This window comes from Bos grunniens, chromosome X, assembly GCF_055505025.1.
Source record: "Bos grunniens cultivar Pamir isolate PY7600 chromosome X, Bosgru_T2T1.0, whole genome shotgun sequence".
Taxonomy (NCBI): domain Eukaryota; kingdom Metazoa; phylum Chordata; class Mammalia; order Artiodactyla; family Bovidae; genus Bos; species Bos grunniens.
Genome location: NC_141194.1, coordinates 80,314,335 through 80,340,880, shown reverse-complemented (window position 1 = coordinate 80,340,880; position 26,546 = coordinate 80,314,335). Strand labels below are relative to the sequence as shown.

The following is a 26,546-nucleotide window of genomic DNA, read 5'->3' as shown; positions in this document are numbered from 1 at the left end:
TATTCCAGGATATCTGGCTCTAGGTGAGTGATCACACCATCTTGATCTTGTGAAGATCTTTTTTGTACAGTTCTTGTATTCTTGTCACCTCTTCTTAATATCTTCTGATTCTGTTCGGTCCATACATTTTCTGTCCTTTTTGAGGCCATCTTTGCATGAAATATTCCCTTGGTATCTTTAATTTTCTTGAAGAGATCTCTAATCTTTCCCATTCTATTGTTTTCCCCTATTTCTTTGCATTGATCACTGAGGAAGGCTTTCTTATCTTTCCTTGCTATTCTTTGGAACTCTGCATTCAAGTGGGTATATCTTTATTTTTCTCCTTTACTTTTTGCTTCTTTTCTTTTCACAGCTATTTTTAGGGCCTCCTCAGACAGCCATTTTGCTTTTTTGCATTTCTTTTTCTTGATCCCTGTCTCCTGTACAATGTCATGAACCTCCATCGATTGTTCATCAGGCACTTTGTCTATCAGATCTAGTCCCTTAAATCTATTTCTCACTTCCACTGTATAACCATAAGGGATTTGATTTAGGTCATACCTGAATGGTCTAGTAGTTTTCCCCACTTACTTCAATTTAAGTCTGAATTTGGCAATCTTGGGAAGAATCTAAAATTCAAAATGGAAGGGAGATTATAGTCACAATACCTCTTTGGAATCATTTAGCTATTTCAAGTAATATTACATACTTTACAAACAATCAACTTATACTTCAAATAAAACATATTATATATATGATACATCGTTCAGACTATTTTCTTAACCAAGTAATTTTTGCAGATTAGTGGTATTGATGACATAGTGTGGCATGAAGAGATATTTTCTTTCAAATGATTTAGGTTGAAACTAAACATGCCTGTTTTATGCAAAAAGTGTGTGTGGTATATTTTCTGTATTGGTGTCAATTTTTGAGATATACAAGAGTGCAGGACTAATTTGCCTTTTTTTAATCCATGTCCTTTCAACGTGTTTTTTAAAAAGTACTTTTTAATAGGTAAGATGTCACTGTAAAAACTGATAAAAATGATAGCAATTATAGGGTGGATTTTAATCTTACAAATTAAGCTAAGAATTATATTTCAGTTCAGTTCAGTTCAGTTGCTCAGTCATGTCCGACTCTTTGTGACCCCATGAATTGCAGCATGCCAGGCCTCCCTGTCCATCACCAACTTCCAGAGTTTACTCAAACTCACGTCCACCGAGTCAGTGATGCCATCCAGCCATCTCATGCTCTGTCGTCCCCTTCTCCTCCTGCCCCCAATCCCTCACAGCATCAAGGTCTTTTTTAATGAGTCAACTCTTTGCATGAGGTGGCCAAAGTACTGGAGTTTCAGCTTTAGCATCATTCCTTCCAATGAACATCCAGGACTGATCTTCTTTAGAATGGACTGGTTGGAACTCCTTGCAGTCCAAGGGATTCTCAAGAGTCTTCTCCAACACCACAGTTCAAAAGCATCAATTCTTGGGCACTCAGCTTTCTTCACAGTCCAACTCTCACATCCATATGTGACCACTGGAAAAACCATATCCTTGACTAGACAGACCTTTGTTGGAAAAGTAATGTCTCTGATTTTTAATACGCTATCTAGGTTGGTCATAACTTTCCTTCCAAGGAGTAAGCGTCTTTTAATTTCATGACTGCAATCACCATCTGCAGTGATTTTGGAGCCCAAAGATATAAAGTCTGACACTGTTTCCCCATCTGTTTCCCATGGGACCAGATGCCATGATCTTCATTTTTTGAATGTTGAGCTTTAAGGCAACTTTTTCACTCTCCTCTTTTACCTTCATCAAGAGGCTTTTTAGTTCCTCTTCACTTTCTGCCATAAGGGTGGTGTCATTTGCATATCTGAGGTTATTGATATTTCTCCCAGCAATCTTAATTCCAGCTTGTGCTTCTTCCAGCCCAGCATTTCTTATGATGTACTCTGCATGTAGGTTAAATAAACAGGGTGACAATATACAGCCTTGATGTACTCCTTTTCCTATTTGGAACCAGTCTGTTGTTCCATGTCTAGTTCTAACTGTTGCTTCCTGACCTGCATACACATTTCTCAAGAGGCAGGTCAGGTGGTCTGGTATTCCCATCTCTTTCAGAATTGTCCACAGTTTATTGTGATCCACACAGTCAAAGGCTTTGGCATAGTCAATAAAGCAGAAATAGATATTTTTCTGGAACTCTATTGCTTTTTCCATGATCCAGTGGATGTTGGCAATTTGATCTCTGGTTCCTCTGACATTTCTAAAAGCAGCTTGAACATCTGGAAGTTCACGGGTCACATATTGCTGAAGCCTGGCTTGGAGAATTTTGAGCATTACTTTACTAGCATGTGAGATTAGTGCAATTGTGCGGTAGTTTTAGCATTCTTTGGCATTGCCTTTCTTTGGGATTGGAATGAAAATTGACCTTTTCCAGTCCTGTGGCCACTGCTGAGTTTTCTAAATTTGATGGCATATTGAGTGCAGCAGTTTCACAGCATCATCTTTTAGGATTTGAAATAGCTCAACTGGAATTCCATCACCTCCACTAGCTTTGTTCATAGTGATGCTTTCTAAGGCCCACTTGACTTCACATTCCAGGATGTCTGGCTCTAAGTGGGTGATCGTACCATTGTGATTATCTCTGTCGTGAAGATCTTTTTTGTACAGTTCTGTGTATTCTTGCCACCTCTTCTTAATATCTTCTGCTTCTGTTAAGTCCATACCATTTCTGTCCTTTACTGAGCCCATCTTTGCATGAAATGTTCCCTTGGTGTCTCTAATTTTCTTGAAGAGATCTCTAGTGTTTTCCATTCTGTTGTTTTCCTCTATTTCTTTGCATTGATCCCTGAGGAAGGCTTTCTTATCTCTTCTTGCTCTTCTTTGGAACTCTGCATTCAGATGCTTATATCTTTCCTTTTGTCCTTTGCTTTTCAATTCTCTCTTTTCATAGCTATTTGTAAGGCCTCCCTAGACAGTTTTGATTTTTTGTATTTCTTTTCCATGGGGATGGTCTTGATCCTGGTAATAAATTAGAGTTCTCATCATGTGAAATATTACCTTAATTTGATGAGCAGTTTTGCATATTAGAGCTCTTTCATTGTAGTAGAAAAACATAAAGTCTAATTCCCTGGTGATTTATATAATAGTGCCCAAACCATTACTAAATGCCCTCTTGGTCTATTAATTAGAATTTTGATGATCAGATGAATTATGAGTCATTGAATTGAGCATAATCAATCATTATGTAAGCCCGTATGAGCCATGCTATTGACATAATTATTAAGAATGCCAATTTCAAACTAATATAATATTATAAGTCAACTATACTTCAATTAAAAAGAAAAAAAAAAAACACAGTTTCAACTTTTCCCATTAAATGTTGGCCAAACAAGATTACATATTTTCTTTTTAAAGTTTTCCTTGCACAGAAAAAATAAATGGTGGGCTTGGCATAACAATAATTTATTACCAGGCAATTATTTATGTCTGAATGTAGTACTTAGCTTTATTTGTAAGATTAAAATTTTAAGAGATATTTTCTTTCAAATATCTTAGGTTGAAAGGTACATGCTTGTGTTATTTCCAGACTCTCCTAACCTAAAGACCATGAATTAGTTGAACCTCTGAGCTCCCAAACTTTCCTTGCAATCTTCATTTCTCCTCTATGTACTAGGAACCAAGTCAGTTTTTTAGAGACTTTTAGTTAGAATTTACTTTTGAGTAGTACTTTCAAGAAGATATAGTTAACTATTTAATAGATGAATATATACATTTCTATCTTTTAAGACCTGAGTTGAAAGAATACTTTTGTGCAACAAACTAGGAGTGTTTTGCACTGATAACAGCTCACATTCATTGTACATTTACTATATGCTCAGCATCATTCTAAGAGCATTACATGCATTTTCCATTATCTCTTCCAACAACCTTTTATAAGTTTTGCTAGTATCCCTATTTAAAAGATAACGAAATAATCACAGAGAGGTTAAATCACTGGCCCAAGATCATACAGCTTGTACACAGAAAAGCTGAAACAGCTCCTATAGAAATTTACTGCATAAAGTTTTCCATTTTTATGCTCAGAAAATCATTCTTTTGTGTTTGGTCTTCATTAACTATGTCAATATCATACTGACTTTTGCCCCAAAGCAGAGCATAAGTAAGTGAGTGAAAGTCACTCAGTTGTGTCTGACTCTTTGTGACACCACGGACTGTAGTCCATCAGGCTCCTCTGTCCATGGGGATTCTCCAGGCAAGAATACTGGAGTGCGTTGCCATGCCCTCCTCCAGGGGATCTTCCCAACCCAGGTCTCCTGCACTCCAGGCAGATGGTCTGAGCCACCAGGGAAGCCCAAAGCAGAGCATACTTACCCTGAAATAAGCACTTAAGCAGTTGTACAGTTAAAAGACAATTGATTTTTCTTCTTCTGAGTGCATGCAATAACATACTTTATGCTGTTTACTAATCTAATAGTGTGGATTCATTGTATATAATGACTGTGTATTGACCAAATTGAAATTTATGCAATATATCAAATTTCTCATTAAGTATATATATTTGTGGCAGATAGATGATTAATACCCCCTGCAACCAAACCCAGAGACTGCTATTAGGAGTGGGCTATGTGTTTGCTTTTAAGCACTTTGCCTGAATAAAATGCATTCCAGACCAAAATATTCTTTTTTTTTTCCCCACAAAACTAGTCTGTTTGTTTTTTTAATAATTAATGCATGAGTTTAACTGAGAACAGATCTGAATAAAGGATAGACTTAAAATGTTGCGCATTTAAAGTTACTGGATGCATTCAGTGAATATCTATTTTTGGTTTCATATATTTGCATGGTGGCATGCCACATAAACCATGGACTAGCCTTATCATCAGACTTGCTGCTGCTAAGTCACTTCAATCATGTCCGACTCTGTGCGACCCCATAGATGGCAGCCCACCAGGCTCTGCCATCCCTGGGATTCTCCAGGCAAGAACACTGGAGTGGGTTGCCATTTCCTTCTCCAATCATCATCAGACTTATGTCCTTTGATTTTTTTGGTCAATGATTTTAATTAAGATGTATCTAAAGTCTTTCATTTTGTGAAACTGTTTCTATACAGTTCTTAACACACCGTGGGAGGAATCTAGCTGAAGATTAACATTTAAATTTTCATGCATTTAAGTTTTCATGTATGCCCACTGGTATACACAGAAGGGAAAAAATCCTAGAATGCTTTCTTTATCAAAATGTATGAATGGTTTTTGACAAATTTCAACAACTTAAGATCAGTTTAAATGAAAATCTAATTAAAATGACAAAAGCAATTCTATGTAAATATATTTATAGTTATATGCCTTGTTCTCAGATCTCAGACGTCCAATCCCCAAATTACATAAAAATTATTATTAATCTCAATAACAAATATGAAAATGAGTATTTTTCCGTTACAGATTTTCTGTGCTTTTTAATTGATAGACTGAAAATTCAGAAGATTTGAGTTTGTAGCATAGACTGCTTTAGATTTCACATTTGCTTTAACTGTTAATTCAGTTATTTTTACATTTCCACCATGATTGACATTGTACAACAATATGGTGTTTATTTCTGTAGTTGTTAAGTTGGTCTATGATGGCTTAGAAAATATGCCATATTCCTTACTGTGTAGTTCTTTTGAAATACCATAAAACTTTTAGAATATTTCTTTGATCATTTAAATTATTAAATGTTAGTCATTGACATTATTGAGAGAGACCATATTTTTAAGAATTTGGCACATACAGTATCGGGCTCAGGCATTACCATTCTTCATATTTGGCAGTTCACTGGAAAGTAAAAAAATATTCAGATACCATTACCATCTCTTCTTTAAAAATACAGACAGTCCTCTAACTTAATGATTTTTTTCAACTTTACCAATGGTGCAAAAGCAATTCAAATTCAGTAGAAACCATAGTTCAAATTTTGAATTTTTATTTTTTACTGGGCTAGCAGTATATAGTGTTACCCTCTCTTGAGGCTGGGCAAGAGTCAGCTCCCATTCAGCCATCACCCATGATCACAAGCATAAATAACTGATATGCTTACAACCAGTCTGTTTTTCACTTTCAGTACAGTAGTAAGTTACATGAGATATTAAGCATTTTTTTATAAAATAGGCTTTGTGTTAGATGATTTTGCCCATTGCAGGCTAATGTATTTGTTCTGAGCAACTTTAGAGTAGGCTAGGCTAAGCTATGATTAAGTGTATTAGTAGGTTAGGTGTATTAAATGAATTTTTGACTTATAATATTTTCAACTTACAGTGTGTTTGGGAACATGACCCCATTGTAAGTTGAGGAAGACCTACATAGACAGTTGCATTCACCTGCAACATACTTGGCAATGAGACTGATATGCACTTGTCATAGAGTCTGTTCATAGAAAATGAGCGATGACAGGACCCAAACATTTATCTTTTCCTTTCTAAAGTTCAGAAATGAAAAAGGTCACTACTGATGTACATAAATATGTACCCTAAATGTCAGGATTCTGTTAGACATAGGCAAAGAAGAAACAAGGAAGAAAAAAAACTCATCAAGAGCATTTACCTTTATAAGAGAGAAGTGTTAAATCTGAAAAGTAAAGTAACTTGGACTACAGAATTAAAGTTTATTCGAAATATTCTGTAAAATAGTATTTCATATCACTTGGATAAAATCACTTAAAAATTCCAATTCCATTTTATATTTTGGATTAAGTAGACTCCTGGTGACCCCATGGACTGCAGCCCACCAGGCTCCTCCATCCATGGGATTCTCCAGACAAGAGTACTCTACTGGGGTGCCACTGCCTTCTCCAAAGTAACATCACACATTAGCATTTATTTATACAAAATAATTTTTAAAGTAATATGCTAGCTATATGAACTTAGGCAATTTACTTAGCTTTCCTATAAAATGAAATATTTCTCACCTTTAAAATGGGGATAACAGCTTTGATACAAAGATTAAATGAATATAATTACATACATAGTTTTAAATAGTTACAGGTAATATATACATTAAGAATATTCAGACTTAGAGAAGAAACATATGGATACCAAGAGTTTGATTGGGATTGACACATACATTGCTATGTATAGAATAAATAACTAATGAGAACCTAACAAAATGAAATAAAAATAACATGAACTTAGATGTTATGCAAAGAATTTTACTAAAATGACTTCATTTTGTCTCTACAACAAAAAAAGAGTATTCACAACATGTACAGGCAGCCTCAAATTGAGACACTGACACATGGCCCAGATGGTAAAGAATCTTCCTGCGATATAGGAGACCCAGATTTGATCACTGGATCAGGAAGATCCCCTAGAGAGGAAATGGCAACCCACTCCAGTATTTTTGCCTGGGAAATCCCATAGACAGAGGAGACTGGAAGGCTATATAGTCCATGGAGTCGCAGAGAGTCAGATACAACTGACCAACTAACACTTCCATACATATTCTGTGGATTTTCAAATATGACTTTGGAAAACTCAGCAGCCATACATACACATATATATTAAATTTAAAATGCTGAAGTTAAGATTATTGAACTGTGTTACAATTTGCTGTTCTTAGCTGGATTATTTGGTGTTTCCTGCCTTAAATTTTCATTATTAAAAGAAACATGAACAGCATAGCTATGAAGGAAGGTTATCTTCACTTAACTATTACAAGATTAATATGCATCAGGAGGCTTATCTGATTGCATCCTTAAGATCATCAGGAGTTAGTTAAAGTGCTAATTCCCCATGTGTAATTGGGCTTTAAAAATTCTATGATTCTCTATTGAAGTGAAGTGCAAGTCGCTCAGTCGTGTCCGACTCTTGGAATGCATCCCTTGGAATTCTCCAGGCAGAGTACTGCCTTTTCCTTCTCCAGAGGATCTTCCCAACCCAGGGATTGAACCCAGGTCTCCCACATTGCAGGCAGATTCTTTACCAGCTGAGCCACAAGGGAAGCCCAAAAATACTGGAATGAGTTGTCTATTCCTTCTCCAGTGGATCTTCCTGACCCAGGAATGGAACTAGGGTCTCCTGCATTACAGGCAGATTCATTACCAACTGAGATATCAGGGATGACTCTCTATTAGTGAGCCAGATATTTTCAGGGCAAAAGCTCTTCCCTAGCTGTCAAGTAGACAAACTTGAAAAGCTATATTAACTCTTAAGATTGCCAAAGAACTATAATTGGCCTAAGGTAATAATTCACTGACTCTCACTTTAGTGATCTAAATGAATTAGGAATTAACTTCAGTTTGCAGTAAACTTTATATTAAATGATAAATTCTAAGAAAATAAAAACACTAAGAAGTAAATTATTTCACTAAATTATTAAAATTTTTATTTTAAACTTCATTTGTATCTTTATGTTCCTATGACTATATTTAATAGATTTGATGGAAAATATATGGATTGATAAATTTGACAAATATGAATGCTCGCTTCAGCAGCACCTATACTAAAACTGGCATGATATAGAGACAATTAGCATGGCCCCTGCATAACAGTGACACACAAACTCATGAAGCAGTCCATGTTTTCAAGAGCTTTGGACTGTAAAAAAAAAAAAAAAGACATATATGATATTAAAGTAAACAAACCAAGACTTTGAAAGTAAGGTTAAGAAATCTAGGATTGTTACAACTCAACTTTTCCTTCATATAAACTCAAAAAAGCCCCCCAACCACTGCTTCATCTCAGGATTTCCATCCCTAATGGAGGGCATGCAAATAAGTTCAGAAAAGGAGAAAGGCATTCATCATTTGGCATTTGGTATTCTTGAATTCTACTATTCTTATTACAGACTGTCTAGCATCATATGACAATATGAGGTTTTATTTTCAATGTAAAATCTCAATGTTAAGTAGCAAATATGTAGAAGTTTAAAAGTCATTCTGTATGAGTGTTAAAATAACTTGGAATCTTTACATCCTTTCTCTTTTGTTTCTTAAATTTCACATGCTATATATGTATGTTATTTATAAGATTTACCACAAAGACCAAAAGGAGTCTCAAATCCTCTACTTTCATAACTAAAATGTTTGGTTTCTAGATATCTCAAAACATTTATTTTAAATATATATATATATATATATATATATATATATATATATATATATATATATATATCCTAATAAGAAAACACACTAGCCTCTGGCTGCTTCAAGGCTATATTTGATGACTCTTTGAACTCCCAGCTTGTTACAGGCAATAGAGAGAATAGCTCTGCTCTCAGTAGTGTTTTTCCTGACAGTAGTTTTGCAGGGTAGTGCAGAGACATCTTTTAAACACACAAACAAATATATTTGTGGTTAAACAAGGACCAGGATCTGCAATGACAACCCAGCAAAGAGCTTCATGCCATATCTTTCCACCTATTTTATAGTCTAGTTTTACCAAGATATTCTCCTAAGAAAATCCTTATCAGGAGGGAAAAAAAAATGAGTTGTATATGGTTCATTCTATCCAGTGTATTAAGCTGTGTTTCTATGGCAACATTTAAAATTTGAAACTCTTCAAAGACTACCATTTCTCATGTTAAACAACAAACTTTTTAGGGAAACTGCTGAACTCACAGTAATGACTTTAAAAAAGAAGTGAGACATTTTTAAGAATTTGTTTTTCTCTATATCTGCAGGAGGCAGGAGAAAAAGGAAAAATGTATAATCTGGCATCCCTTTTCCTTATCCACTTTCTCACTTCAAACAGGTTTCTCATTGTGTTTCTACTCATATTTTCGTAAATTGAAAAATTTGAAATATATTTGTGGTAGGTTTTTGAGGCTGATCAATGTTCTTAGGTCAAAATGTATAGCACAATAAGAGATACTTTATACTACATAGTCTTAACCTTAAAAATTAAATCTGTTATTTCATTTGAGCCCCCAGTAATCTTTTCAAGTATATATATCTGCTTAACAAATATGTGATTGAGTTATAATGGAGTGTTTACCTAAAGTCAAATGTGTATTAAAAGCAGTGGTGGTTCTAGAACCTATGGTTTCTGACTAAATTCTGCTCTCTACCAGGTAGTCTTCTTGATACTCTATTCATTACTGTGTTCTAAGAATGTGGTAGATCTTAGATCCCATTTCACAGTTTCATACTCAGTTCACCATGGACCCTGAGTGTAAAATCATAGTTATCTAAACTTTAGAGAAATATGGAACTATGGTTAGTATGATTACAAGTAAATATAGGAGGCACTGTGCTCATTGCTGCCTATATGCTCATTGCTTCTACTTTGTATCCATAAAACAAGCAGACTACTGGCTTTCTAAATATTATATTAACATTTTCCTCAACATAGATGTATTATAAATAATCTAGTGGGATAATTATGAGAAAAATTCATAATGTGAGTTTGCATATTCAGTAGCAGATTTTCTGGATTACTTAATATATCTGTTGTTAGCCAGTTGAAAAGGTTGTATACATGTGATATAGGTACAAACATATTCCTTCTTATAAATATTAGACAAATTAAGCTCAAAAAATTTCGACTTTCTTTAGTTGGAAGTATCTGGCAGTACAACTTGTCATTAAATCCTCTGTTTTTTTAGCTTCAATGTTTGTATTTGTACATCCTTCTAAAATGTATGAGTCTTCTTGTTTTTATTCAAATATCTAATCTGTCATTTACATCAGTGGAAGAATTCCAAGGAACACCAAAGAGGTAACCAATCTTTATTTATAGGCTCAAGGGTAGAAAGGGACCCTTGGAATGGTCTAATTTTCTCTTAATGTGTTGTACTTAGTTTAGCATGTGCTTGTTGAAAGGTTATTTTGTTTTCTCCTTGACAGTTTCAGTTTAAGGACTTTTGGTACTTACATTATTCCTTTTATTCCCTTGAGTTCATTGTAGTACAGTGAAATAATGAGTCATCAAGTAATATATAATGACCTCAAATGGTTGTTGTAGCTTCCCAAGATGCCAGACATAGAAATAGTTTAAACCCTGACATCTTGATCATTTCACTGAACAAAAATCCAAAGAAGTAGAATTGTAAAAAATATGAAGAACTATTGTAATGCTGAGAGATTTTTAAAGTGTTTAAAGGGTGTTTTGATAATCAGATCTAACAGTGAGTAGGTAAATATTAACTCTGAAAATCATTTGCCTGCAATCATAAGTTTTGTCTGTGGATTCCTAAGATATATTAGGCAAAAAATCCATATAAATGAAATGGATTAATCTAGCAAAATGATTAAGCAAAACAGCTCTGTCTTTAACATTTGGAATTCTCCTTAACCTTGTGCTATAATCACTTTCACTTGTCCACAGCCATTATTCCATGCTAAAATTAGAAATGTGTTTCACTTCTGCTTTCTGAGGGAAGAAAAGACCCATTTTTGAAAAGGAAAATAAAAAGATAATCTGAGCTTTAAAATGCAAAAATATTTCCATTTTTATGCACATTGAAAAAAATCACTGCTAAGAAATCATTTGAAAACAAAATTCATTATGATCCACAGGTGTGACAACTTTTGAATTCCAATATAGACTTTTTTTCTTTCATGAGGATTTATTAATTGCTGAAAGAGTTACTCATGAGAGTTTTTAAAGAGAAATATGGAAAATCATGTCTCCCAAAAAAAGGGCTTATGAAATGCTGGGCTAGAAGAAGCACAAGCTGGAATCAAGATTGCCGGGAGAAATATCAATAACCTCAGATATGCAGATGACACCACTCTTATGGCAGAAAGTGAAGAGGAACTAAAAAGCCTCTTGATGAAGGTAAAAGAGTAGAGTGAAAAAGTTGGCTTAAAGCTCAACATTCAGAAAATGAAGATCATGGCATCTGGTCCCATCACTTCATGGGAAATAGATGGGGAAACAGTGGAAACAGTGTCAGACTTTATCTTTTGGGGCTCCAAAATCACTGCAGGTGGTGACTGCAGCCATGAAATTAAAAGACGCTTACTCCTTGGAAGGAAAGTTATGACCAACCTAGATAGCATATTGAAAAGCAGAGACATTACTTTGCCAACAAAGGTTCGTCTAGTCAAGGCTATGGTTTTTCCTGTGGTCATGTATGGATGTGAGAGTTGGACTGTGAAGAAAGCTGAGTGCTGAAGAATTGATGCTTTTGAACTGTGCTGTTGGAGAAGACTCTTGAGAGTCCCTTGGACTGCAAGGAGATCCAACCAGTCCATTCTGAAGGAGATCAGTCCTGGGTGTTCACTGGAAGGAATGATGCTAAAGCTGAAACTCCAGTACTTTGGCCACCTCATGCGAAGAGTTGACTCACTGGAAAAGATCTGATGCTGGGAGGGATTGGGGGCAGAAGGAGAAGGGGACGACAGAGGATGAGATGGCTGGATGGCATCACTGACTTGATGGACGTGAGTCTGAGTGAACTCTGGGAGTTGGTGATGGACAGGGAGGCCTGGCGTGCTGGGATACATGGGGTCGCAAAGAGTCGGACACGACTGAGTGACTGAACTGAACTGAATTTGTTATTACTGCCCTATGATACTCTGGTTTTCGGTTGTTTGCTTCCTTGGTTTTTTTTTTGTTTGTTTGTTTGTTTGTTTGTTTGTTTTTTACTTTTAGATCAGAATGAATATGCTATATATGAAGTTTTTCTAATCCTTAGAAAACCATCAAAAGGCTGCTCTGGAATTATCTTCTTTGAGCTAAAAACTAGTCAGATAACAGGTGGCCTGAGTGGGTGAGTATGAAATTCAAGGGCTAGAAGGCAGAGATTTGCTTACTTAAAATCTTCCTCTAGTTCAGTGTTTGAACTCCTTAATTTAATTAAAATACCAAGCAGTTTTATTTGATTTCCTCTCTGTAATAATAAAGGCATTGACTAGTAAAATTCCCTGAAACATTCAAGAAATATATTATGATTTGTATTAAAGGTGTACGTGTGTGCATTTGTTGTGTGTTTGCAGGGCCACTATTGATGGTGGAAATGAGAAATAGGCTGTGTGAATTTTGTGAAGGACTAAAGAGTTTGCACTTTATTCTGTGGTCAATATAGATTACTTGAAGTGATGGATAACATGATCATATCTCAAACAGGAGTTAAGTTATAGTGGCAATATTGAGAAGAATGGGAACAAGTAAGAGTCCACAGGCAGGGAGAACTATGTGGAGACCATTAGAATAGTATAGACAAAATTGATGAAGGCCAACAGGAAAGGAAGGAACAGATGCAGTATTTTTGATAAGCTGATACTTAAGGCTAAGTCATCTGGAAAAACTACCAGTGTATAATATCTCAATGAAATATTGATTACTTTTGTCTTTTTCTTGGAGGTCAATCCTCATTTAAATACAGAAGATATTCAGCCCTAGAGAATAATGAAGCACTTACTGGTACTTTAACCATGACACAATGAGACAGTATATTGGACAGAGTTAAAAATTCTATTTCTCAGCTTCCTAATGACAGAATAAGGCTTTATATTTTAAAACAACAAAAGACTTGGATATTTAAAAAACTGAAGAGCTCAGAAAATAATCATTCACTAATAATAAATCACAATGGACTTTATGGTGGTTAAACAATCTTGAGCACTTGTCAATAAAGGAGAAAATAATGATAATTACAAACAGGCTAAACTTTTTACAATTATTACCTGCCTTCTTAAACATAACAGTCAAGCTCAATTCCATGTATCTGAGATTAAGAAAAAATGAAAATATTATTATGCCTATTTCTAATACTACCATTTTTCACTTTTATAGCTTGCCAAATTATCAAAATGATCCTCTAGGCGGTGGCTAAAAAAATAGGTATTCTAAAGCACTCTATTTTTTGTTTTCCAGAATTCTTATGACATATAAGGACATTAAGTACTGCTTTGAAGCAATGCCATTTTGCAATTAAAATTTTATTAAATTAGTTCTGAACCAGAAAGTCTGGCCATCTTCCTCTCCTTTTTCCTGTTCTTTGAATTATTTTTTGGACCTCAGCATAAATCAAGGAAAACAGACCCTGTGAATAGAGTATGGGCAGAATGTTTCTTCTTCTGAACACATATTGGGTTGGCCAAAAAGTTTGTTCAGGTTTTTCCATAGATGTTATAGAAAAATCTGAAGAAACTTTATAGTCAACCCAATGGTAATTATTAAAGGTTGATCAGATAGTGTGTACTTGAGAAGATATTTTAAAACTGCATATTTAGGTTCAATGCACAAAGCACACATGAGTACACATACACACACACACACACATTTATAAAGACTGGTGTAAAACAGAACTAAATTTAAAGTATCACACTAACCCCCACTCAAATTATGCCAACCTTCCCAGTTGTATTCTTACTTCCATATTCCTAACTCGAACTGGAAAAAAAGAAAGGTGATAGACATTACCAGAAAGTACTGTTGTTGATTTGGTAGTTAGGATGGAAACAAGAGAGAAAACACACATCTAGTGTTGCAATGATGTTGAAGATTAGCAGCTAGACCATACTGGGGAATGAATAGAGCCTTAATAATAATTATTTACAAGGAAAGATAGCATTTATTTATTTATTTTTTCCTTCTGTTTCAAATTCTGGTGGTCTCAATCTTGTGAGGTTCAAATGAAATGATGAATGTGAAAGTGCTTTGCATAAAGTATCATAAATTTTAGAACAGGATACATTTGAGTTTAGGTAACATTTCAAATGATGTAGGAATTTTCATCTCTCCTACTCAGACTTAGTTTATCAGCTACCCACTCATCACTTTGAAAATGTTAGCCTTAAGCCATTTCATTTTTATTATGTAACTACTTAAAAAAGCTATGAACTTAGCTAATAAAATGTGCTTGCTGCCTATGTAATCTGTCAATTAAAAGGGCTTATTTTAATCTATAAAAAGATATCCTCTTAGATTTCCACAGGAGTTTGCTAAAGAAAAAATAAATAAATACAATTTAAATAAAACAGGCAGAAATATTAAATACTGGAAAAACATCTGCTAAACTATCAATTGGAAACACATTGTTAGACTTGTTAGTAAAATGATTATGTAAACGATTTTAAATTGAGCCCTTCTGTGTGCATGGGTTTGTTTATTCTCTCCTTTATTCCTTCCATACTTAATGTACAATTGCTACATGTCCTGTGTCCTTTCTTGGCAATCTGAAACAACATTACCATCATAGAATTTTTTAAATGAAAGAGAATTTAGAGACTATCCAGTAAGAAAATGACACCCATCTGGAATGTAAGTTCCATGAAAATAGAGGCCATTTTATATTTACAGTATAGCTGCATTCCTAAACCTAATCGCTTATCAGTTCAGTTCAGTTGCTCAGTCGTGTCTGACTCTGCATACCCATGAATTGCAGCACACCAGGCCTCCCTGTCCATCACCAACTCCTGGAGTTTACTCAAACTCCTGTCCATCAAGTCAGTGATGCCATCCAAACATCTCATCTTCTGTTGTTCCCTTCTCCTCCTGCCCCCAATCCCTCCCTGCATCAAGGTCTTTTCCAATGAGTCAACTCTTTGCATGAGGTGGCCAAAGTATTGGAGTTTCAGCTTTAGCATCATTCCTTCCAATGAACACCCAGGACTGATCTCCTTCAGAATGGACTGGTTGGATCTCCTTGTAGTCCAAGGGACTCTCAAGAGTCTTCTTCAACACCACAGTTCAAAAGCATCAATTCTTTGGCACTCAGCTTTCTTCACAGTCCAACTCTCACATCCATACATGACCACTGGAAAAACCATAGTCTTGACTAGATGGACCTTTGTTGGCAAAGTAATGTCTCTGCTTTTTAATATGCAATCTAGGTTGGTCAAAACTTTCCTTCCAAGGAGTAAGAGTCTTTTAATTTCATGGCTGTAATCACCATCTGCAGTGATTTCGGAGCTCCAAAAAATAAATTCAGCCACTGTTTATCCATCTCTTTGCCATGAAGTGATGAGACCAGATGCCATGGTCTTAGTTTTCTGAATGCTGAGCTTTAAGCCAACTTTTTCACTCTCGTCTTTCACTTTCATCAAAAGGCTTTTTAGTTCTTCACTTTCTGCAATAAGAGTGGTGTCATCTTATGCATCTGCATATCTGAGGTTATTGATATTTCTCCTGGCAATCTTGATTCCAGCTTGTGCTTCTTCCAGCCCAGAGTTTCTTATGATGTACTCTGCATATAGGTTAAATAAGCAGGGTGACAATATACAGCCTTGATGTACTCCTTTTCCTATTTGGAACCAGTCTGTTGTTCCATGTCCAGTTCTAACTGTTGCTTCCTGACCTGCATACACTTTTCTCAAGAGGCAGGTCAGGTGGTCTGGTATTCCCATCTCTTTCAGAATTGTCCACAGTTTATTGTGATCCACACAGTCAAAGGCTTTGGCATAGTCAATAAAGCAGAAATAGATGTTTTTCTGGAACTCTATTGCTTTTTCCATGATCCAGCGGATGTTGGCAATTTGGTCTCTGGTTCCTCTGCCTTTTGTAAAACCAGCTTGAACATCTGGAAGTTCACGGTTCACGTATTGCTGAAGCCTGGCTTGGGGAATTTTGAGCATTATTTTACTAGAGTGTGAGATGAGTGCAATTGTGCAGTAGTGTGAGCATTCTTTGGCATTGCCTTTCTTTGGGATTGGAATGACAACTGACCTTTTCCAGTCCTGTGGCCACTGCTGAGTGTTCCAAATTTGCTGCCATATTGAGTACAACACTTTCTCAGCATCATCTTTTAGGATTTGAAATAGCTCACCTGGGATTCCATCACTTCCACTGGCTTTGTTCGTAGTGATGATTTCTAAGGCCCACTTGACTTCACATTCCAGGAAGTCTGGCTCTAGGTGAGTGATCACACCATGGTGATTATCTGGGTCTTAAAGATCTTTTTTTGTACAGTTCTTCTTTGTATTTTTGCCACTTCTTCTTAATATTTTCTGCTTCTGTTAGGTCCATACCATTTCTGTCCTTTATGGAGCCCATCTTTGCATGAAATATTCCCTTGCTATCTCTAATTTTCTTGACAAGATCTCTAGTCTTTCTCATTCTGTTGTTTACCAAGCGTATATCAGCATAATCCGATTTACCAAGTGTATATCAGCAACTTGCTCAAGTTCACAAAACTAGAATCTGGATCTTCACTCCTAGCTTAGGGCTTTGCCTGCCATGCCACACTGAGTTTCTTTAAGGATGTGATGTCATCTTCAAATGAGAAAAATTTAAGTAGGAGGATAACATTTTCTTCATTATTAATGCATAGGACCTATCACTCAGTAATGTCTGACTCTTTGTGACCCCATGGACTGTAACCTACCAGGCTCCTCTGTCCATGGGATTTTCCAGGCTAGAATACTGGAGTAGGTTGCCATTTACTTCTCCAACTCTCACTAAATTCATTACTCTTGAATCTGATTATGCTGATATACACTTGGTAAATTATAAATTATGCCTACTTCACTTGGTTTATAATTGGACAATATCTGATTACAATTTCTTGACTTAAATTTGGAACCATGGGAAAAACAGTAGAATTAAGTGACCAAAATAACAAAATGCGTATTGTCCTTTTTAAACAAGCTGTAATTAATTACTAGATCTAAAAACATATATAATCCAAGAAGTTTCTTCATTATCTTGCCAAGAATGAAAACTCTGGAAAAAACAGTTATGCATAAGATTAGTTGATAGATTATATTCTGTGTGGATTAAAAGTGTCTGAGATGTGTATATATGTGTATATATATATATATATATATATAGTCCAAAAAGACACATGTACCCCAATGTTCAGAGCAGCATTATTTACAGTAGCCAAGATATGGAAGCAACCTAAATGTCTGTCAACAGATGAATAGATGAAGCAGATGTGGTACATATATACAGTGAAATATTACTCAGTCATAAAAAGGAATGAAGTAATGTCATTTGCAGCACCATGGATGGACCTAGAGACTGTCATATTTTTTTTAATTTATTTTATTTTACACTATTGTATTGGTTTTGCCATATATCAAAATGAATCCACCACGGGTATTCAGACAGAGAAAGACAAATATCATATGATATCACTTGTATTTGAAATCTTAAAAAATATACAAATGAACTTATTTACAAATAGAAACTAACCCACAGACATAGAAAACAAACATGATTATGAAAGTAGGGGAAGGATAAATGAAAAGTTTGGGATTAACAGATACAAGCTATGATATATAAAATAAACAAGGTCCTACTGTTTAGCACAGGGACTATATTCAATATCTTGTAATAACCTATAATGGAAAAAAATCTGAAAAAGAATATATATATATATAGATAGATAGATAGATAGATGGCTTCCTTGGTGGCTCGGCAGTAAAGAATCCACCTTCAAATGGAGGAGACATGGATTCAATCCCTGAATCAGGAAGATCCCCTGGAGAAGATAATGGCAACCCACTCCAGTATTCTTGCCTGGGAAATCCCATGGACAGAGGAGCCTGGTGGGCTACAGTATATGAGGTCACAAAGAGTCAGACACAACTTAGAGACTAATTATTTTGCAGACACCAAAAACTAAAACAACACTGTACATCAACTATACTTCAACAACAAAAATCAATTGTTTAGAATTAACAATTAACATTACCTTGCATTCAGAGAAAGAACTTAAAGATTAGGAAATTCACTTCATAAACTCACACTTATTTTTTCAATAAAATCAGAAATAAATACCTAGAACCATAAAGAGATATATGTTAAAAGTATTAATGGAAGAAAGATAAATTAATACCTTTAAAATGCTGACTGAGATTTAATTAGTGTAGATTAAACTTTGCCATTTTTTCTCTCAACAGTAACTTTTTAGATGTATTTTTTAAGTGAGCAGTACAATTTTAAGTAGAAATTGAATCTTTTATAAAGCTGGACTACTTAGTGTCTATAATTAGTGGGTGGCAACAAATTTACATTGAAATTTCTAGATGACATTTTCATATGTAAGTGTGCTTTTTATGTCATTAAAAATGCTGCTCTTTTTAAACTTCAAAATTCAAAGAAATGAGGTTGCCTTAGAAATGAGATTTTTCATTCTTTTAAAGAATATTTCATTAACTTTCAGCTGCTTATTAAGTTTTAGAGCAAGGGCTCCTAACATCTTCATTGAAATAAACCTTTTCTTTTTTTGCCTACCCAGAAAAAAAAATAGAAACTTACAATTCATTTAAAGATAAGATCTGTCTCCCTGTCTCCCTCTCCCCTCCCTAGTCCCCACCCCATACCTTTTCCTTATGACTGGGAAACCATATAAACTACTACCTGTGTATAGTAGGCGTCAGCCAGACTTCTCCTTAAGCGACCCCCCACCTTTTTTTTTTAATGAAGTAAAACAGTCCATTGCATATAACTATTTGAAAAGGAACAAAGAGTCAGACACAACTGAGTGACTGAACTGAACTGAACTGAGTATGCCCTTATTCACTTCATTCAAAGGTTTCCATTAATTTAATATTATTTGTATGTAAATCGAAGCTCCTCTTTCTGCCAAATTGGAAAACATGTACTCATATTGATGATACCAGTTAAGCAGAGCATAATATGAGACTATAATTATGGCAATAATATAAATAGACCAAACATTTCAGAGATGTCACAACTCTGTGTCACTTTTGGAAGTCTGATAAAACACTTCAGTATTTGAAACACAGGTTGACTTCTAAACTTTTTTAAATCCATCAGTGGTTATTACATATACAAAAGATAAACATTCTCTTGGTGCTTTTCTTTGTAATGCATGTGGAAATATAAATAATAAATATAATAGAGATAACTTATCTTTATACTGCTGCTCATCTATGCAAGTATATCATTTAGTCATAAAAAACACTTTTATAACACAAAATGTCACTTTTATACACTGAATGTCATATTTGTACCTCCAAATTTTGCATTCCAAGTAAATGTAAGCTGAAGTTTCACTGAAATAAGAGTTGTGGTGGGGGGGGAGCTTATTATTCTTAAAATTTATACACTGGCAAAGAAGAGAATAAGCCTTTAGAAATTTCAGACACTCTATATTCAAAGTGATGACTTCTGAATATATCTAATAAAAATTATATTTATAACACAAGAAAGCAGCTTTATATTGAAAACCCTTTGAGACAGTCTATACTAGCAAATTAAATAAGCCACCTGTTTATCATTAACTACTTACCAACTTAGTGTTTTTATATTTTTGTATCAGCTTTACTTTAGAATTCCACTGAAGTATTCTGACATACTTTGTATTATGACTTCTTCTCACATATTGTAAAATGACTTGCTTACCAAGACTGAAGAATGCAATAAGAGGAGATTATTCACTGACCTTAAGTAAAGACATTGCTCTAAGAGCTTTTTCAGTTCAGTTCAGTCGCTCAGTCATGTCTGACTCTTTGCGACCCCATGGACTACAGCACGCCAGGCCTCCCTGTCCAGCACCAACTCCCGGAGCTTACTCAAACTCATGTCCATTAAGTCGGTGAGAGCTTGTGGCCAAGCATATATGTAGCTGGACAAGAGTCCAAAGATTATACTTATTTAAAAAGAGGCATTGATTATACTAAAATTAAATATTCTTTGGGCTTCCCTAGGGCTCAGCTGGTAAAGAATCTGCCTGCAATGCGGGAGACCCTGGATTGGGATCCCAGGGTTCAATCCCTGGGTTGAGAAGATCCCCTGGAGAAGAGAAGGCTACCCACTCCAGTATTCTGGCCTGGAGAATTCCATGGACTGTATAGTCCATGGGGTCGCAAAGAGTTGGACAGGACTGAGTGACTTTCACTTTCACTTTCAAATATTCTTTACCAAGAAAAAGTATGCTTTGGAATGTGTTTTCACACATTTCTTCTTCCAAGCCAGATGTTTAGTAACAGAAAGTACCGCTCTTACTTCAGTCTTGAAATTTGTAAAATCTACTTTAATAGTTAACGCTGGTTCTCTTGCTTATTTCATCAAAGGGGGAGATATTTTTCTAAAGAAAGACAGATGATTTCCACTTTCTTGAGACTATTCAAAAACACACTAAGTGCAAAAGATTTTTGGCATAAAAAGTATTGCAGGTTTTTTTTTTTTCAAAATATCAAATTTATGAAAATGGGGATGATAGTGGGAGTATTTTATTTCTCCTCACAGCCTTTACAAATGTTTTATATGAAAGAATATAAGATACCTCTTAAAATAACTGTGATATACATGAATTTGCTATTTTAAAAGTTTAAAATAGCTCTTTTAAAAATCAAAAACCTGTACTGTAAGACTTTCATCTCTCAGGCCAGACAGGTGATGTTTATATAAATATTTTAGATACAATAGGTTGAAAGAGTAAAATCTTTCAACAATAATGAGTTGTAATTTGATACACTGAAAACTAGAAGAGCAGTAATAGAATCTGTGTACTGCAGTCAGAACACTTTAGTAAAATAAATTTGGTGGGTATTATTTTTTTTTCTAAAGGCAATATTCATGTTTAAAAAATTGTTATATTAATTCTACCACTTATATTATAAATGCCATTAATTTGTGTATAAATACCATGATAGTGAATTAGTGCACCATTGAGTAACAGCTCTAAGATTGATGAATGAATACTTAAACTTTTTAATAGTGTCTAAATGCCCTGGACTAATTAAATCTTCTCATCCCTCCAGAACAATGTTTAATTAACTTGACTCTACAGCTTATAAGCAAGATGTCAATACAGTATTCTTGTTTCACATATTCAGTGGTACTTTGGCACTTTAGTACCTTCAAAAGCTGTTAAGATGAATGCAGCTTAGCTCTTTATATCCTTTAATCATGGAGACCCTGTCTCCATGTAAATAAAACTATCACTTTGCATTGGTGCCACTTCATTGAACTGATCTCACAAATTCTGATTTCATCAATATAGTAATCTATTACTACAACTGACATAATTTTTATTATTACTATGTGTGATTATACATGCTGATACAGCTTTCAAGAGTTGATTTCTCTGCCTACAACAAATGAAACTGAAATTACCAGGGAGATTGTCAGTCCCTGGATTGTCAAAACAACACATTCACCTGAGAGAGGTTATAACAGTAGATTAGTATAGATTCCTAGGCTTCCCAGGTAGCTCAGTAATAAAGAATCTGAACCCCTGGAGTTCAGAATCTGAACCCAGGCTGAACCCCTGGGTCAGGAGGACCCCTGGAGTAGGCAATGGCTATCTACTCCAGTATTCTTGCCTAGGAAATTCCATGGACAAAGGAGCCTGGTCGGCTACAGTCCACAGGGTCGCAAAAGATTATAATACGACTTAGTGACTAAACAACAAGCATAGATTCCTAGGACTTTCTAAAGAATGTAGTCTAATTGTTTTATTTTACAAATGAGAATTCAATTAAGTGTTTTTACCTAGCCCCTACATTTTCCCCATTGTCACTATTCAAGTCAGTGAAGTGTAACAGTATTAAGCCTTCAATAAAGGAGAGTTGATATAAAGCAAAGTGTTTTAAAATCAACAATATAAATTAAGGTCATTTTGGTAATTCTCTGACAGCCTTTCCCTGTTAGCATTCATAATTTATTCTAAAGATTTTATAGTCCTCTGCTGCTGCTAAGTCACTTCAGTCGTGTCCGACTCTGTGCAACCCCATAGACGGCAGCCCACCAGGCTCCCCCGTCCCTGGGATTCTCCAGGCAAGAACACTGGAGTGGGTTGCCATTTCCTTCTCCAATGCATGAAAGTGAAAAGTGGAAGTGAAGTCGCCCAGTCGAGTATGACTCTTAGCGACCCCATGGACTGAAGCCCACCAGGCTCTTCCATCCATGGGATTTTCCAGGCAAGAGTACTGGAATGGGGTGCCTCAGACATGATTAAAATGAATCTTTCATTAAGAAAAAAAACTTTGTTATCTAAAATTTTTAACCCATTCAGGAAATGAGAATCTTGTAGCAGGAGGAAGAAGAATTTTTGGTTACTCTACAGCATGTTTCAGAAATAATTCTCCATTGGTTCCACATTCTCCAGAGTCCTTCTTCCAGGGACATAAAAACAAGGAATGTCAGCACTTTAATGCTACTGAGCATATACAAATTTTGTAACCATTTTTCTCCAGTCAGAAAGTGCTATCTACTCTTTCTTTGAAAAGGTATTTCCACTGATGATCTATTGCCAGAATATTCATCTTCAGTTGTGGCTGAAGCTTCAATGTGAGAATGTATTAGGGACTTATTTCTGAGAGGGCAATATGTCTTTTGGGGGAGGAGCAAGGTTGTTATTTCTAATTCAACCTCTTGTGAATTATTTTAAAATATGAGTTTGTTAAAATGTCCACAATTTAAAATGTTTTGTTTAATTTGGAAAGTAGGCAAAGGTAGAAAGGAAGGAAAAGTTTATCTGTATTACCTCCATCCAAAATAATTATATTTTTTATTAAAGAAACCTTTTAAATAACATTTTTAAAGCAGATTTATGATAAATATCAAGGAACATAACTGTAAGATGAGTACATTAATTAGCGGTCATGCAATTACATTATAGATACAACCTTACATTAAGTAAAAATAACAATATTTTCATAATATAATATTTCAGATAACAAAATAAAATAAAAATCTTATGAATTGCATTTTATTTTCTTTTTGAAAGAAGAATGAGAAATTTTAAAAATTACTTTAATATTGGATGTATCTTATATATTCTTTTCTTAGGATAAATAAAATTTGTATGTAAATTCAGTACCTGAAATATCATTTTGAAAATACAGCTATAGTGGAATTCATGGCATTGACTTTATTATTCTGAGGTTCAGAAGAGATTTTGTGAATTAAAAAGACTATTCCTGTCATTTATACCAGTTATATTTTCTTCCAGTAAGCATTTAAACTTGTTTTGAAAAATTATATGAAGAACAGTTACTTGGTATATATTATAAGAGATAAAGTAGAAAATCTATATGAAAAACAATATTCTGAAAACGCACATTGTTCAGAAGGAACTAAGTCCCTGCTGGTTCATAGACACAATTATATTTGTACTTTCACAATACACTATTTTGTGCTCTTTTCATCATTTAATAATGTACCCATGTTTTTTTGTTTTTTAATTTTTATTTTTTTTAACTTTTATTTTTTATTTTTTTTCTAATTTTATTTTATTTTTAAATTTTACATAATTGTATTAGTTTTGCCAAATATCAAAATGAATCCACCACAGGTATACACGTGTTCCCCATCCTGAACCCTCCTCCCTCCTCCCTCCCCATACCATCCCTCTGGGTCGTCCCAGTGCACTAGCCCCAAGCATCCAGTATCGTGCATCGAACCTGGACTGGCAACTCGTTTCTTACATGATATTTTACATGTTTCAATGCCATTCTCCCAAATCTTCCCACCCTGTCCCTCTCCCACAGAGTCCATAAGACTGTTCTATACATCAGTGTCTCTTTTGCTGTCTCGTACACCGGGTTATTGTTACCATCTTTCTAAATTCCATATATATGCGTTAGTATACTGTATTGATGTTTTTCCTTCTGGCTTACTTCACTCTGTATAATAGGCTCCAGTTTCATCCACCTCATTAGAACTGATTCAAATGTATTCTTTTTAATGGCTGAGTAATACTGCATTGTATATATGTACCACAGCTTTCTTATCCATTCATCTGCTGATGGACATCTAGGTTGCTTCCATGTCCTGGCTATTATAAACAGTGCTGCAATGAACATTGGGGTACACGTGTCTCTTTCCCTTCTGGTTTCCTCAGTGTGTATGCCCAGCAGTGGGATTGCTGGATCATAAGGCAGTTCTATTTCCAGCTTTTTAAGGAATTTCCACACTGTTCTCCATAGTGGCTGTACTAGTTTGCATTCCCACCAACAGTGTAAGAGGGTTCCCTTTTCTCCACACCCTCTCCAGCATTTATTATTTGTAGACTTTTGGATCGCAGCCATTCTGACTGGTGTGAAATGGTACCTCATAGTGGTTTTGATTTGCATTTCTCTGATAATGAGTGATGTTGAGCATCTTTTCATGTGTTTGTTAGCCATCTGTATGTCTTCTTTGGAGAAATGTCTATTTAGTTCTTTGGCCCATTTTTTGATTGGGTCGTTTATTTTTCTGGAGTTGAGCTGTAGGAGTTGCTTGTATATTTTTGAGATTAGTTGTTTGTCGGTTGTTTCAATTGCTATTATTTTCTCCCATTCTGAAGGCCGTCTTTTCACCTTGCTAATAGTTTCCTTTGATGTGCAGAAGCTTTTAAGGTTAATTAGGTCCCATTTGTTTATTTTTGCTTTTATTTCCAAAATTCTGGGAGGTGGGTCATAGAGGATCCTGCTGTGATGTACATCAGAGAGTGTTTTGCCTATGTTCTCCTCTAGGAGTTTTATAGTTTCTGGTCTTACATTTAGATCTTTAATCCATTTTGAGTTTATTTTTGTGAATGGTGTTAGAAAGTGGTCTAGTTTCATTCTTTTACAAGTGGTTGAGCAGATTTCCCAGCACCACTTGTTAAAGAGATTTTCTTTAATCCATTGTATATTCTTGCCTCCTTTGTCAAAGATAAGGTGTCCATATGTGTGTGGATTTATCTCTGGGCTTTCTATTTTATTCCATTGATCAATATTTCTGTCTTTGTGCCAGTACCATACTGTCTTGATAACTGTGGCTTTGTAGTAGAGCCTGAAGTCAGGTAGGTTGATTCCTCCAGTTCCATTCTTCTTTCTCAAGATTGCTTTGGCTATTCGAGGTTTTTTGTATTTCCATACAAATTGTGAAATTATTTGTTCTAGCTCTGTGAAGAATACTGTTGGTAGCTTGATAGGGATTGCGTTGAATCTATAAATTGCTTTGGGTAGTATACTCATTTTCACTATATTGATTCTTCCAATCCATGAACATGGTATATTTCTCCATCTATTAGTGTCCTCTTTGATTTCTTTCACCACTGTTTTATAGTTTTCTATATATAGGTCTTTAGTTTCTTTAGGTAGATATATTCCTAAGTATTTTATTCTTTCCGTTGCAATGGTGAATGGAATTGTTTCCTTAATTTCTCTTTCTGTTTTCTCATTATTAGTGTATAGGAATGCAAGGGATTTCTGTGTGTTGATTTTATATCCTGCAACTTTACTATAGTCATTGATTATTTCTAGTAATTTTCTGCTGGAATCTTTAGGGTTTTCTATGTAGAGGATCATGTCATCTGCGAATAGTGAGAGTTTTACTTCTTCTTTTCCAATTTGGATTCCTTTTATTTCTTTTTCTGCTCTGATTGCTGTGGCCAAAACTTCCAAAACTATGTTGAATAGTAATGGTGAAAGTGGGCACCCTTGTCTTGTTCCTGACTTTAGAGGAAATGCTTTCAATTTTTCACCATTGAGGATAATGTTTGCTGTGGGTTTGTCATATATAGCTTTTATTATGTTGAGGTATGTTCCTTCTATTCCTGCTTTCTGGAGAGTTTTTATCATAAATGGATGTTGAATTTTGTCAAAGGCTTTCTCTGCATCTATTGAGATAATCATATGGTTTTTATTTTTCAATTTGTTAATGTGGTGTATTACATTGATTGATTTGCGGATATTGAAGAATCCTTGCATCCCTGGGATAAAGCCCACTTGATCATGGTGTATGATCTTTTTAATGTG

At 35.0% G+C, this 26,546-nt stretch overlaps 1 protein-coding gene and 1 non-coding gene across 2 annotated transcripts in view; both read left to right on the top strand.

Annotated features, from left to right (window-relative positions):
* HTR2C (5-hydroxytryptamine receptor 2C) overlaps positions 1-26,546 on the top strand; it is a 345,435-nt gene that overhangs the window by 93,063 nt on the left and 225,826 nt on the right. The gene's annotated exons all lie outside the window — the stretch shown is intronic.
* On the top strand, positions 8,432-8,538 carry LOC147340756 (U6 spliceosomal RNA). The gene has a single exon (XR_015160055.1). It is a non-coding gene; the product is annotated as a U6 spliceosomal RNA (small nuclear RNA).